At 53.4% G+C, this 16,338-nt stretch overlaps 1 protein-coding gene across 1 annotated transcript in view; it reads right to left on the bottom strand.

Moving 5' to 3' along the window:
- LOC146796559 (cytochrome P450 3A21-like) overlaps window positions 1-16,338 on the bottom strand; it is a 426,463-nt gene that overhangs the window by 114,149 nt on the left and 295,976 nt on the right. The window lies entirely within an intron of this gene.

Below are 16,338 nucleotides of genomic sequence, written 5' to 3'. Positions count from 1 at the left end.
AGGGACATCATCCCCTGGTGAGGGCAAAAGCAGTACGTGCCACAGTGGGTACACAGGTGGAATGATGGCAATGTCACAATCAATGATCAAGGCTCACACTGTGCATCACACCCACCCCTCCTGTCTTAGGGCACTGCTGTGAGTGATAGGCCCCCACCCCTCCTGTCTCAGGGCACTGCTGTGAGTGATAGGCCCCCACCCCTCCTGTCTCAGGGCACTGCTGTGAGTGATAGGCCCCCACCCCTCCTGTCTCAGGGCACTGCTGTGAGTGATAGGCCCCCACCCCTCCTGTCTCAGGGCACTGCTGTGAGTGATAGGCCCCCACCCCTCCTGTCTCAGGGCACTGCTGGGAGGACTCTGCACACACCCCTCCTGTCTCAGGGCACTGCTGGGAGACATCAGGCACCCCCCCCTGGGACGCCCCCGACAGTACATGGCATGTGTGTTACACCTGGACGCAATGGCAGAAGTCACAGTCACAACATAGGGACAGTCTGTGGCAGTGGCCTATGCACTCACCTGATACCCTGGTCGCCCATACAGCATGGAGTACTGTGGGAGGATCACATCCAGCAGAGCCATGTTCTCCTCCAGGGTGAATGGCTGTGTCCTCTCCACAGCCCTTGACATGGTTCCAGGGAATCAGTAGCAGCAGCTGGGTCGACGAATGCAAAGATGTGCAGGCAAGTGCTCCCTCATGGGACCTGGCTGCCTTATATGTGCCCTTCTGCCCAGTCTCATGCACAGGAGTACAGAGTGATTGGTCACTCACATTTGCATCCTATGTTTCCACCAATCCCTTCAAACCTAGCAGTCTGTGGGTTCTCTATCGGTTTCATTCTCCTGCATGATGTCAGCCCCACAAACACATTGCAACAAAGTAGAAGAATTCCAACTGACTTCTGCTGTGCACCTTCCAGAACAATTTCGAAATTTGAACTTGGTCTCCATGACAACCAGCATGCATGTAGGCCTTAATACTTGTCCCCTATGTAATTTGGAGCATCACACACAGGTACGGTGCGTTTCGGGGCCCTAGGGCACCCCAAATGCATGGCAACGGCCCGTACATGCATGCCTACGTTCACTATCACTATGGGTCTGCACGCGTATGCGTACTCGTAGTGGTACGGACCGTACACACGCATGTACGCTCACTATCACTATGGGTCTGCACGCGTATGCGTACCCGTAGTGGTACGGACCGTACACACGCATGTACGCTCACTATCACTATGGGTCTGCACGCGTATGCATACTCGTAGTGGTACGGACCGTACACACGCATCTACGCTCACTATCACTATGGGTCTGCACGCGTATGCGTACCTGTAGTGGTACGGACCGTACACACGCATCTACGCTCACTATCACTACGAGTACGCATACGCGTGCCGACCCATAGTGATAGTGAGCGTAGATGCGTGTGTACGGTCCGTACCACTACGGGTACGCATACGCGTGCAGACCCATAGTGATAGTGAGCGTACATGCGAGTGTACGGTCCGTACCACTACGGGTACGCATACGCGTGCAGACCCATAGTGATAGTGAGCGTACATGCGAGCGTACGGTCCGTACCACTACGGGTACGCATACGCGTGCAGACCCATAGTGATAGTGAGCGTACATGCGTGTGTACGGCCCTATCACTATGGGTCTGCACGCGTATGCGTACTCGTAGTGCTACGGACCGTACAAATGCCTGTACGCTCGCCATCACGATGGGTACACATACGGCAGCACTCCCACAGTGATTTGGGAACATGCACAGGCCCTCTCAGCAGCAGTACGGCGGTTTTTACACATCACTGTGGTGATAGGCGACACACAGGTAGGAATAGGGCGGACATACTTGTCCATGGATGGACATACTTGTCCATGGATGGACATACTTGTCCAGGAATGGACATCAAGGCATCGTCTGTGCATTACTACATGTGTGGGGCACAGGTGTCACAGGCTGTGATGTGGAACATGCCTCCTGAGTGGAGAAGGCACCAGATGTATGATGAGATGTGTACAGGTGTACTGTGTGAGGGTGCAATGTGTGCCAGGCATGCCCTTGACTCCTTTGACATGTGTGCATGTGGGACTGTGCACTTGGGGTGAGCGTCACTGGCATGGCACGGACACCAACACACGGAAGTGTCCCATGATGCCCGGTACAGGGGTCATGACACATGACTTGTCACTACCCACAGTGCACAATGTGACTATGTCATATATGTGTCCGGGATTTACATCAGGTTGATGTTGTAGCACCCTCAAAAGCTGCAGCCGTTGCAGCAACCAACATGTGGCTGTGTGTAGATTGTCATTGCACACTGTTCCGCACACCATGCCACATGTGTTATCAGATGTGAGGTGCACATGTATGCATGGGACACGGAGTAGCGTGACAAGGCCATGTCAGCATCCTCACAAGGAATGTGTGGTGAGTCATGACATGTGCACCTTCATGGCAAGGTGTGTGGGCTGGACTAGTGTAATGTCATGTGACCTGTGGCTCCAGTGTTCCGCTACCAGTCTCTGCAATCGGCATCCCACTTCTGCTGATGTGTGGGTGTATGTCACTCCTGTCTTGCGTCGGGCTGTGCACTTGCACTGGGACACAGCTATTTCCATGGCGTGGCATGGGGAGGTTCTCAATCACCGTGTGTAGCTGGGTCTTGGAAGGAGTGTCACCTTGCATCCATACGTGTCCTGGGCATGTAGCACATACCTGACTCCCTATGTAGCATGTGTGTATTGCCAGATTTACATGTGCTCAGTAGACATGAGTTGTTCTCGTAGTGCACTCACTCTTCGTTGTCACTTCCAAATTACTGCAGAGCGCCGCCTCTTGCCCGAAGAATTCCAGACTTGGCTACCATGCAGGAGAATGACAGGATCCGGCTCTACCGCTTCACCCAACCGTTGATTCTTGAGCTGACGGCGAGACTGGCACCACACCTGCAACCGCAGCACAGGTATCCTACGGCACTGACACCCCAGCTGAAGGTAATGGCTGCCCTACATTTTCTTGCCACGGGTACCTTCCAAAATACCATAGCTCATGTTGGTGGCATGTCCCAGAGCATGTTCAGCGGTGTGCTGCATGATTTCTTGGAGGGCATGTTGATTCACCTGGATGACTTCATCAAGTTCCCAACCCCTGAACAGATGACTGAGGTCAAGCGTGGATTCTATGCCCTGGGAGGGATGCCCCATGTCATTGGGTCCATAGATGGGACACATGTAGGTTTGGTACCACCACACGCACGGGAGGTGGCGTACCGCAATCGGAAGCACTACCACTCCATCAATGCCCTTGTGGTGTGTCTGTCCAATATGGTGATTTCACATGTCTGTGCTCGTTTCCCAGGGTCAGCACACGATGCCTACATCATGAGGCGTAGCGGGATGCCTGATATGATGATGCAGCTGCGCAACGAACGGGCATGTGTTGTTGGTGGGTACAGTCTGTCTGTCCTGTATTCTGTATAGCCGACCAGCACGACCGCTTCACCAGTTCTAACGATGTCCATGTGCTTCCCATGTAGGGGACGCTGGCTATCCCAACATGCCTTGGCTGCTGACACCTCTCCGCAACCCCATCACGCCGGCCCAGCTCCGCTATAACACCGCCCATGGCCGGACAAGGCGAGTGATAGAGAGGACGTTTGGCATGCTGAAGAGCCGATTCCGGTGCCTCCACAAGACCGGTGGTGCACTCCCTTATGCCCCGGCGAAGGTCTGCAAGATCTTCATGGTCTGCTGCATGCTGCACAACATGGCAGTTGAAAGAGCTGTGCCACTCATCCTGAATCAACATGACGAGGACCATCCACCCGTGGAGGACGAAGGGCTTGGCAATGGGGCTAGTGATGTGGAGGATGTGGAGCCGCAAGAGGACATCCGGACTCGGCTCATACGCGACTTCTTTGCTTAGTGGTGAGTACCAGTGTCTGAGTGTGCACGCATTGGTCCCCGTGTGGCATGCGTTGTGATGTGTGTCTCCACCTGCATGTATGGCACGTGGGTCAGAGGTGTGTGTGGGTGTGTCACTGGAGTGATGGTGGCAGTGATGGTAGTATTTCCCCAGTCATAATTGTGACCTAGCATGTTGTCATCCATACATTTGTCGAGTAAATGCACATGCAAGTGGCTGTGCTTTTTGTGGCTGACTTCTTGTGTGTCTCTCTTCCCCAGGTACCTGCGCATGCCGTTTGCTGGTTGCATTGTTGTGGCACTGCTATTCCTCATGGACATGACATCGTGGGCTGACTCAGCGTTACAGGCACGGACACGTTTGGAAGTCTCCATGGGGTAAGGGATGCATCTGGGGTGTATTGGGTGTGGCAGTTGTTCACGATGTGTGCACACTGCCCCGGTCGGGGTTTGGTTCCTCTGCAGTCATGTGGCATCCCCATGGGACACGACATGCAGCTGGGTACACCTGAATAGATGGGCTGCCTGGTTGTCAGTCATCAGTGATGGGATAGTGGATTGTGATGATGGCATCAATGTGTGTGACACTGCCCTCGGACACATACGGTTGACATTGTCTTGACATGGCGTGGGACTTCCACATCAGCGGATCTATGGTGTATGTCAGGCTCTCCGTGTGCAGCTGTGGGTTTTAGCTGTTAGCCGACACTTGTGTGCCAGTTCCATGGCTATCACGCATTTGTGCTGCAGAAGGGGGGTGCCAGTGTTGGACCCACATGTTACTCCACATGATGTGTTCATGTGTACTTCAAGTTGCCTCTGCAATCCCAAAAACATGACTAATAAAGGTGTCCCTATGCCTCCAAGGTGCCTCTTCTCAGTCAATGCTGGTGTGTTGGCACGGTGCATCCTGCATGTCTGGCATGGTATTCCCTGATTGTGGCTATGTGTCAATGTGTCGAGTGGCAAGATGCAAGCTGTGTGTGTGTGCTGAGACTGTGTATTGGGCATGATGTCCATGACTGTGTGGGTATTGTGACATGTGCCATCCCCATGCATCCAACGTTGTCCATGACCCCATTCTCTGCATCCACCGGACTCAAGCTTGCAGGACATGGTTCTGCCACCTGTCTACACATACCTGGGTGCCCCCCAGGACACTGGCCAGGATCCCTGACCTCTGCGCATGACTGTTGCTGTACTCAATGTGTCTGTCAGCACGGTTGTTCGGCCACCCCCTCAGCTGGTTCTGCCCATCACGGGTGTGTATGGTGCTCCATGTCTGTCTTGCCTAATAAACTGTGACCCATGTGTCCTGTGCCAGACTCAGGCCCCAGGGTGTGGATGGTTGAAGTGAACAGATGACTCAGGCATGTTCAGACTGTACAAGACACATGTTAGGTAATAATGCTACCAGCAGGCATCTACTCTTAATAGTGTGATTTATTATTGGGGGGGGGGGGGGGACAAAGTGAGGGGCTTTCCGGGATTAGGGAATCCAAAGTTCAGTAGGGGAGTTGGTGTCCTTGCCATTGCAAATCCTCAGAGTCCATGCCACAGTCTTTGTCAACATTGGTCAGCCAGTGACCAGCAGGGCCATGTGGCAGAGAATGTCTCTTGATGCTGTGATGCTGTTGCTCCAGTGGGCCAGGTGCCAGGCCAGGTGTCCTGGGAGATGGTGATGTAGCAGCCACCCTCACGGTCCTTTCCGTGGACGACCCGGCTTCCTGCGGGGAACCTCAGCAGCAGGCCGTGACGACGTCTGGGATGCTCCGTCGGATGTTTCCTCCTCCTCCTCCTGATCCCTCCCTGTGGGTGGTGATGTTCTCCGCCTTCTGGCACAGGGAGGGTCGGCCATGGTGTCGGCCATCCGACGGAGTGTAGCGTGAATCCCCTAGAACGCCGTCACTTGCTCAGCCTGTCTGTCCTCCATCCTCCGTTGGTGTACCTGTAGACAGGCTATTAGCTCCGCATGTTGCTGGGCCTGCTGGACCTTGATCCCCTCGAGGACGGACACAACCTGGGCCATGCCCGTGGTGTCCTGCCGGTATGAGTCCAGGATGTTACGGACATGGGAAAATACCGGATCCCCAGCCAACTGGTCAGGCTCGCGCCTCCGCCGTCCTCCACTCCCACCACCCCTGCCCACTTGCGTCTGGCCTGCACTTGTGGGCACATCGGGTCTCCGGGACCCCTGAGGGGTGGCATTGGCGTTGTCGCCTGCCTCCTCCTGGGTGCCCGGGACACCGTGTCCCTCCTGGCGAGCCTGGCTGCATTGTGGTGTTGGGGCAGGGATCCTGGGTGTCTCCTGGGATGTGGCAGGAGTGGGGGTGGTGGTTGGCACGGTTGTACCTGACGCAGGTGCTGCAGGTGATTGGACACCAGAGGGGCCAGGTCGGTCGGGGTCGTCCGCAGAGTGGTGAGAGTGGTCGCTGCCGGTGGGATCGGTCTCCTGCAGATCCGGGTCCTGTGAGTGTTCCCCCCCAGTGTTGGGGGGTGCAGCACGACGTTGACCTGTGTGTGAGAGAGAAAATGTTAATTTTGGTCCATGCAACATCCATGTTTCATCCGTTTCAAAGTTGGCACATTTCCTCTTGGAATTAGGATCTGTCTTGCATTCCACTCACAGTGCACTTGTGCATGGGTGTGTCCCTTGGGCACCAATTTGGCCCCTTTAACTATGTGTGGCACAGTCTTACTTGCTGCGTCAAGTGTGACTGCAGTCAGCAGTGGAGTGTGCAGGTGTGGCGAGCCATGCATTTGCGCCTTCCTTGTAGCACTGTACATGTGCACATGGAGTGGATCCACACACTTATATGATGCAGGTGGCTGTCCTTGTGCTCGTGTACAGGTTGTGACATGGCCCTGCGTTTTGCCATGATGAAGAGGGGGGGTTCTGGCACTGGCCACCCTTGTCTACATGCACGCAGTCCACCTGCTGACGAGCAGACATTCCCACACACCAAAGGACTGATTTGCTATCCCTGTGTCTCCCTCCTTCTCTGTCCCCCTCTCCCTCCCTCTCTGTCCCCCTCTCCCTCCCTCTCTGTCCCCCTCTCCCTCCCTCTGTGTGTCAGCCTCCTCCCTCTGTCCGTCTTCCTGTGTCTCCCTCCCTCTCTGTCCCCCTCTCCCTCCCTCTCTGTCCCCCTCTCCCTCCCTCTGTGTGTCAGCCTCCTCCCTCCCTCCGTGTGTCAGCCTCCTCCCTCTGTCCGTCTCCCTCCCTCTCAGTCCCCCTCTCCCTCCCTCTGTGTCCCCCTCTCCCTCCCTCCGTGTGTCACCCTCTGTCACCTTGGCCCAGCTTCCTGGGCACACACTGTTAGCAGATCTTTGAGTGGCCCATGGCCTGTTGATGTGAGTTTGTTTCTGATCTCCAGGCACCCATTTTGTCTGCTGTGTGTCTGTGCGCTGCTGCTGTGGTGGTGTGTGCTGCCACTCTTTCACAATGTTGGCTGTTCATTAGCTGCTGTCATGTGCAAAACAGTGCCTTCACCCCCATGTGTTGATGCAAGGCGTCCGCCATTTGCTGGCAAGTCATTCCTGTGTTGGGACACAGTGTTTGTCTGGCTGTGACCTAGGCCATATGGGCAGAGGGCATTGTTGTCTGCTTTGGAGTCGCACTATGTGATTTTTGGTGCCCAGCCTCCCGCCATCCGGGTTACCGTGTCATGTGTTGTTGTCTTCTGTGGCTTGTGACTTGACATTGTCCAGCTGGGTGCATGGGGCATGGTGGCAGCAGTGGCATGTGCCTGCTCATGGAGTGTGGTTGAGTCATGCGATGGCTTGTGGTGGTTGCGTGCCTGTTAGTAATTTTGGTTGTGGTTGCAGTTCCCCCCATGTGAGGTGCGTTGTTTGTGTACTCACCCGGGTCTCCGAGTCCTTCTACTCCTTCAACTGCCTCCACCGGCAGTATGGCCATCACCCTCTCCTCCCAGGGATGGTACTGTACGGCTCTGCGGGAGGGCCCTCCTCCGGTGGCGTTGGCCTGGTCGTGTTCCTCCTGCCTCTTGGCTCTGACCCTCCTCCGCAGATCGTACCACCTGTTCTGGCAATCCTGCTTGGTCCTCCTGGTGTCCGCAACAGCATTCACAGCATCGACGATGGTCTGCCACATGGCTGTTTTGGCTGCCTGGCTGGTGCTTCTGACCAATGTTCCAAAGATCTGTGGCTCGACTCTGAGGATTTGATCAACAAGGACCTCCAACTCTCGGTGACTGAACTTTGGATTCTTGGTAGTGGGCATGGTGAGGGGTGTGGGTGGGGATGGTGTGGGTGTGGGGGGTGTGTGGATGTTGGGGGGGGGGTGTGGATGGTTGTGTGTGTGTGTGAAGGTGATGAGAGGGTGTTTGTGAGGGTGGTCGTGTGAAGGTGTGCAAGTGTAAGGTGTGGTGTAGCTTGTAGTCTGGTTCTGTGGTGTCTGGCAGCAGTGAGTCTGTTGCAAAGGCTCATGGTTTGTGTGTGTGGGCCCTTTTTATTGGTCCATGGGTGGGTGTGGCAGTTTTTGAATTTTGGGTGGGTGTGTTATAAGGAGTGGTGGTTTATTGGGCCTCTGTTTGTTTTTGGCAGTTGCAGGTCAGTGATTGTGTTATTTTAGTGGTTGTTGGCCATGTTTAGTGGCTGTGTGCCTTTCGAATGGTGTATTCTTGTGTTGTTTTATTTTGTCCTGGTTGTGTACGTGCGTTTTGAGCGTGTGTACGGTGTGTACATGGGCCATTTGGTTGTACGATTATGTCCTTGTGTGTGGCTTTGTACGACTCGTACATGCGGTTGTGATGTTGGGGCATGGGGTGCGCTCCGTACTTAGGAGGTTGTGTTGGGGGTGCGCCAGGAACTACTGGGGTGTAGGTTCACGGTGGTACGACACGTACTGGGGTGGGGGTACGACTGGAACGTACTGGGGTGTAGGTACACGGGGGGTATGACACGTACTGGGGTGGGGGTGGGGCTCGAACGTACTGGGGTGTACATAGACGGTGGTACGACACGTACTGGGGTGGGGGTACGACTGGAACGTACTGGGGTGTAGGTACATGGGGGGTATGACACGTACTGGGGTGGGGGTGGGGCTCGAACGTACTGGGGTGTACATAGACGGTGGTACGACACGTACAGGGGTGGGGGGGTGTACATTGACGTTGGTACGACACGTACTGGGGTGGGGGTACGACTGGAACGTACTGGGGTGTAGGTACACGGGGGGTATGACACGTACTGGGGTGGGGGTGGGGCTCGAACGTACTGGGGTGTACATAGACGGTGGTACGACACGTACAGGGGTGGGGGGGTGTACATTGACGTTGGTACGACACGTACTGGGGTGGGGGTACGACTGGAACGTACTGGGGTGTAGGTACACGGGGGGTATGACACGTACTGGGGTGGGGGTGGGGCTCGAACGTACTGGGGTGTACATAGATGGTGGTACGACACGTACAGGGGTGGGGGGGTGTACATTGACGGTGGTACGACACGTACAGGGGTGGGGGGGTGTACATTGACGGTGGTACGACACGTACAGGGGGGGGTGTACATTGACGGTGGTACGACACGTACTGGGGTGGGGGTACGACTGGAACGTACTGGGGTGTACATTGACGGTGGTACGACACGTACAGGGGTGGGGGGGTGTACATTGACGGTGGTACGACACGTACAGGGGGGGGGTGTACATTGACGGTGGTACGACACGTACTGGGGTGGGGGTACGACTGGAACGTACTGGGGTGTAGGTTCACGGTGGTACGACACGTACTGGGGTGGGGGTACGACTGGAACGTACTGGGGTGTAGGTACACGGGGGGTATGACACGTACTGGGGTGGGGGTGGGGCTCGAACGTACTGGGGTGTACATAGACGGTGGTACGACACGTACAGGGGTGGGGGGGGTGTACATTGACGGTGGTACGACACGTACAGGGGTGGGGGGGTGTACATTGACGGTGGTACGACACGTACAGGGGGGGGGTGTACATTGACGGTGGTACGACACGTACTGGGGTGGGGGTACGACTGGAACGTACTGGGGTGTAGGTTCACGGTGGTACGACACGTACTGGGGTGGGGGTACGACTGGAACGTACTGGGGTGTAGGTACACGGGGGGTATGACACGTACTGGGGTGGGGGTGGGGCTCGAACGTACTGGGGTGTACATAGACGGTGGTACGACACGTACAGGGGTGGGGGGGGTGTACATTGACGGTGGTACGACACGTACAGGGGTGGGGGGGTGTACATTGACGGTGGTACGACACGTACAGGGGGGGTGTACATTGACGGTGGTACGACACGTACTGGGGTGGGGGTACGACTGGAACGTACTGGGGTGTAGGTACACGGGGGTATGACACGTACTGGGGTGGGGGTACGACTGGAACGTACTGGGGTGTAGGTACACGGGGGTATGACACGTACTGGGGTGGGGGTGGGGCTCGAACGTACTGGGGTGTACATAGACGGTGGTACGACACGTACAGGGGTGGGGGGGTGTACATTGACGGTGGTACGACACGTACAGGGGTGGGGGGGTGTACATTGACGGTGGTACGACACGTACAGGGGGGGTGTACATTGACGGTGGTACGACACGTACTGGGGTGGGGGCACGACTGGAACGTACTGGGGTGTAGGTACACGGGGGTATGACACGTACTGGGGTGGGGGTACGACTGGAACGTACTGGGGTGTAGGTACACGGGGGGTATGACACGTACTGGGGTGGGGGTGGGGCTCGGACGTACTGGGGTGTACATAGACGTGGTACGACACGTACAGGGGTGGGGGGGTGTACATTGACGGTGGTACGACACGTACAGGGGTGGGGGGGTGTACATTGACGGTGGTACGACACGTACAGGGGGGGGGTGTACATTGACGGTGGTACGACACGTACTGGGGTGGGGGTACGACTGGAACGTACTGGGGTGTAGGTACACGGGGGTATGACACGTACTGGGGTGGGGGTACGACTGGAATGTACTGGGGTGTAGGTACACGGGGGTATGACACGTACTGGGGTGGGGGTGGGGCTCGGACGTACTGGGGTGTACATAGACGGTGGTACGACACGTACAGGGGTGGGGGGGTGTACATTGACGGTGGTACGACACGTACAGGGGTGGAGGGGTGTACATTGACGGTGGTACGACACGTACAGGGGGGGGTGTACAATGACGGTGGTACGACACGTACTGGGGTGGGGGTACGACTGGAACGTACTGGGGTGTAGGTACACGGGGGTATGACACGTACTGGGGTGGGGGTACGACTGGAACGTACTGGGGTGTACATAGACGGTGGTACGACACGTACTGGGGTGGGGGTACGACTGGAACGTACTGGGGTGTAGGTACACGGGGGTATGACACGTACTGTGGTGGGGGTACGACTGGAACGTACTGGGGTGTACATTGACGGTGGTACGACACGTACTGGGGTGGGGGTACGACTGGAACGTACTGGGGTGTACCTAGACGGGTGGGGGTATACATATACGGGGGGTACGTGTCGGACGTACGGGGGCTGGGGGGAGTGTTGGGCGCGTATGCGGGCACATGTCTCCATGGTTGCTATAGGTGTTCGGTGCGGACGGTGTTTTTTCCATATGGTTGTAGGCTCGGACGCACGGGATGGATCGTGATTCCTCGGTCGGACTTGGATTTTTACGTTTGTAAGGTAAATCGTCCGAGGACGTGTCGGACACATTTTCCGACCCGAGGACGTGTGGGGAATGATTCCCAGTGCGGTTCGTATGGACTTTTTACCATGCGAATCGTGATTGCCAGTTCGTACGGCACTTGTACGATTCGTACGGTAAAAAGACCCGATACGAGTCGTACGGGGACATTTTTTACCGGATCGTGATCGGCACCCTCTCTTGATAGTTTTGCTCGAGATTTGAATTGCATCTTTAAAACTTTGAATTTTTGGAGTGCTCAAGACTCTTGGTGAACTTTGGAACTTTACAAATCACTTAGGAGCTGATTCTGATCTCACTGGGAGAAGGCTCGGTCCGACTCGGATCCGGAGGGCTTCCCGACCAACTCGTGCACCGGGGCTCAGAGCGCCCAAGCATGATGCGAACAAGCGCTGACGGACACGGGTCGCTCGGAGCCCCATTGAATTCAATGGGAGCCTTTTGTACGAGGCATACATAGGCTCCCATTGACGCGAAAGGTACATTGCACACAAGGGCGCCCCCTGTAGTGGGGACGCATCTGTGCCACCTGCACCGTACATGCATATGTAGGGGGACCCATGGGTCCCCCCTGTGATCGACTCGTAAGGTTACGGGTGAAGGGGGTCTGGCGCGGACCCCCGAAGTCCGCTTCCCGGAGCTGTCCGAATCGTATGTTGTTTGCTTACTGACGAGACGTACGGAGCGGTTCGGACCCGGAAACAATTCGGTCGGTGATTTCGCGTTTCTCGTATCGTACATGCTTGCTCGTACAGCTGTACAAGTCGGTCGGAAAACACGAGTATGGCTCGTACTTTTTCCGGCCGGATCGCATTAGGAGCCCTTCTGAGCGAGATCGGAATCGGCCCCTAAGAGTTGAAGAAAGAAGACAACTCCAGGTAAGAAACCTGACATTTCTTTAATTTGGAAAAATGTTTTGTAAAATGGCAATTTAATTTTTTTTAATGAATTGCATCACAGGCAATTAAGATAGAATAGATGTTAGTGTCAGTTAGAAGTGTAGTATGTGTGCAATATTGTCTATGTAGCAGGATAACACCATCAACAAATGTGTGGGTTCAAACTCCCAGTCAATGATTTTGCTATTCTCATTTCTTGGAAACTTTGCTCCTTCCTCAAAATTTCCAAGAAATTATAAAAGTTTGGGTGAGATTTTCCGATTGATTTGTTGAAGAAGTTGTGCCATCCCTCTATGGCATTATTAGTCTTTGCTCCTCTCTCTAAGCAGGTCATGTAACAGTTCCACTATTTCACAGAAAACATTGGATTCCTTCTGCGGCCTGACCTGCTTAGATGGCCAATCCATGTGTCCTCAAAGTAATTTAGTAAGGCGCCATATTTGTCTTCATTTGCAGTAAAATACTCAGATTCAGTAATTGATGTGTAGTATTTATCCACACTGCAAACACAAGGAGATGATGGACGGACCGCTGAAACTTTTCAGACACTCATCCCCAGTCACAGATCTGGGCTGAATCCATCATCATTCTTTAGCTCACTTCGCCACCTCTGTTCAGACCCAGCTATATGCAAATCAGTCTGACACTGTGCCTCATTGGTACAGTCCAACCCAAACTCCAAAGCCAGGACTTCCCTAGACCGGAAACAAGCATCCTGGGACCAGTTTTGGGGTAATACCCCTCATCAGTCAGGCTATTTTGAATCCAGTGGCAAAGTGAGCAAGGGACCCACGTCTGGGCATACCTTGCCAACTTAGGGCAAACAAAGCAAACACAAGGAGATGATGGATGGAGCGCTGACACTTTTTAGACACTCACCCCCAGTCACAAATCTGGACTGAATCGATCATCATTCTTTAGCTCACTTCGCCACCCCAGTTCAGACCCAGCTATATGAAAATCAGTCTTGACCTTGTGCCTCATGGGTATAGTCCAGCCCCAACTGTCAAGCCAGGACTTCCCTGGACTGGAAACAACCATCCTGGGACTGGTTTCAGGGTAACACCCCTCATCAGCCATGCTAGCTTGAATCCAGTTGCAAAGTGAGCAAGGGACCCACGTGCACTGGTGCCTGCCACACTGTGCAAGGATGGTACCCCACAGGCCAGGGGACAAGGGGGCCCTGCTAGGGGCCCCCAAATTCACTTTCCAACAGGCAATCCATGCTGTCAAAAACCGACATCATAATCCCGATGGCGTAAATGCCGTCCTTAAGGGATTATGGTGCCTTTCTGATTGACTGGCGGGCTCTTTGAGTCCTTCTAAGCTGTTTCGGATTTCCCCACCAGTTTAAACTCCGACTGCCATCATCCTAATGCGGCGGTCGTACTTTAAACCTACCATGTCGGGCGGCAAGCCTGCGACCAGCGGTCGGAGGCTTTCTTCCCGACATTGTAATTAGGGCCAGTATGTTTAGCTTTTTATTGACTACATTTCATAAAGCAACAACTGACCAGCACCTTTCCTGAGGCAACCACCCGGCAAAGTTAGAATAGTAATTTTGGCCCCCACCACTGACAATCACCTTCCCTTAGGTAAGCACCCTGCGGAGTTAGAGTAGTAATTTTGGCTTCCACCACTGACCAGCAACTTCCCTGAGGTACGCACCCTGGGGATTTCAAATAGTACTTTTGGTACCCACCACTGACCAGCAACTTCCCTGAGGAAACCACCCAGCGGAGTTAGAGTTGTAATTTTGGGCCCCATCACTGACAAGCACCTTCCCGGAGGCACCTACCCTGCGGAGATAGAATTGTAATTTTGGGCCCCACCACTGGCCAGCACCTTGCCGGAGGTAAGCACCCAGCAGAGTTAGAATAGTAATTTTGCCCCCACCACTGATCAGCACCTTCCCTGAGGCAAACTTCCTGCAGAGTTAGAATAGTAATTTTGTCCCCCACCATTGACCAGCACCTTCCCTGAGGTAAGCACCCTGCGGAGTTAGAATAGTAATTTTGTCCTCCACCATTGAACAGCAACTTCCCTGAGGAAAGCACCATGCGGAGTTAGAAAAGTAATTTTGCCCCCCACCATTGACCAGCAACTTCCACAAGATAAATTACTTTTTGTTAAATGCCATTATATATTTTTCATGTAATAGAAATAATGTACAGTAAACTAACAGAAACATTTCTTCAGAGATTTTAATCAAGTTTGATAGTTGTATTTGTATGTTCAAAGTCTGTAACTTTACTACTCGTAAATGCCCTTTGTGAATACCGAAAGTCATAAAGCTATACTTTCTTCTCAGTTTACCGTTGTGAATCGGGCCCTATTAGGTTTTTTCACCCTTCTAGGTTGGTGCACCTGGGGGGCCCACAATTCCTTAATGCCACCTGGGCACCTCCCACTGCATTGGATCCGGACATTGGGGCTGCTATACCATCTCTCTCTCTCCTTCATGTGGATGCGGGGAGGCACTCAGCCCTCAACCTATAGCAGCACCGGTGTGGGTCTTCCTCCATTGCTCCGGATCTACTGCATGCCATGTTGCCTGCTGCTTCATTATATGGCCCTGTGCGACTCACTCTGTGACTGTTGCATGGGCACCATCTTGTTCTGCAGGCTAACAAAAGAACTACCTGATGTCCCCTCTGCAAACCAAATGGCAACACAAATAAGATAATGTAACCTTCCTCAAAATGACTGGGCTTCATGGATAGCCTGACCAAGCAATACAAGGCATGAAAGCCACAGGAAGGAAAGTGGCTGTAGGGAACTGATTCAAAGCCCACTCACATTCTCTGTGTGAATTGATGTAATGCGTCCATCGAGGCAACATATGCTGTCCAGACAAAAACATGGGGGCACATGCATCAAGCATTTTTGCCTTCGCAAATGGCCGATTCGCAAAATCGGCCCATTTGCGAACGCATAAAATTCTTTACAGATGGAGCAAACCCCAATTTGCGATTCGGTAACCTTTTACCAAATCGCAAAATGGGTTTGCGATTCGATATTTGGAAGGGGCGTTTTTAGGGCATCCCTTCCAATTATCGAAACCTAACAGTATGTATGAATGTTTTGTGACCGTGAATGCAGTTACAAAACATTTGCATATTACCAGCTACTTCAAGTAGGATGTAAACCATTCGCAAACGGCAAAGGGTCCCCAAGGGACTCCTTCCCCTTTGTGAATGGTTGTAAAAGCATTTTTAAGAGCAGGCAGTGGTCCCACAGATAACAGAAAAGATAACTTCTTATTTTACTTTTTGTAAAGCATCTCGTTTTCCTTTAAGGAAAACCAGCTGCTCTACAAAAAAAAAGATTGCTTTATTTCAAAACAATCACGGACATGGTGGTCTGCTGACCTCAGCAGGCCACCATCCCTGTGAATTTTGCGATTCCTAGGGGTCGCAAATTGCGATCTACCTCATTAATATTAATGCGGTGGATCGATTTGCGACCCCCTAGGAATCGCAATCTGAAACTCTTAGAGTTTCATGCATTATAAATTGCAATGACCTAATTGCGTTTTTCAGGAATTCACAATTAGGTATTTGAAATTTACAATGTTGATTTGACCAGAGCCCACATTGCACCCTGGATTCGAAAATGCCATCAACAAGAGATTTTACATCTCATCTAGAATACATATACTATAAGGTGACCAGAGTAAAGCTGTGTAACTCAAGGTCTAAAGAATTTAAGGATGAAACCACCATCGGTGCCGTCAAGTCTCAGATGAAGGTCCACTTGCACTAATGCAACAAATGTTCAACTTTTGACATTTCCATTAATTGCATGCCTTTC

Source organism: Triturus cristatus, chromosome 10 (assembly GCF_964204655.1).
Source record: "Triturus cristatus chromosome 10, aTriCri1.1, whole genome shotgun sequence".
In the NCBI taxonomy this organism is placed as follows: Eukaryota; Metazoa; Chordata; class Amphibia; order Caudata; family Salamandridae; genus Triturus; species Triturus cristatus.
This window is presented reverse-complemented; position numbering and strand designations above follow the sequence as displayed.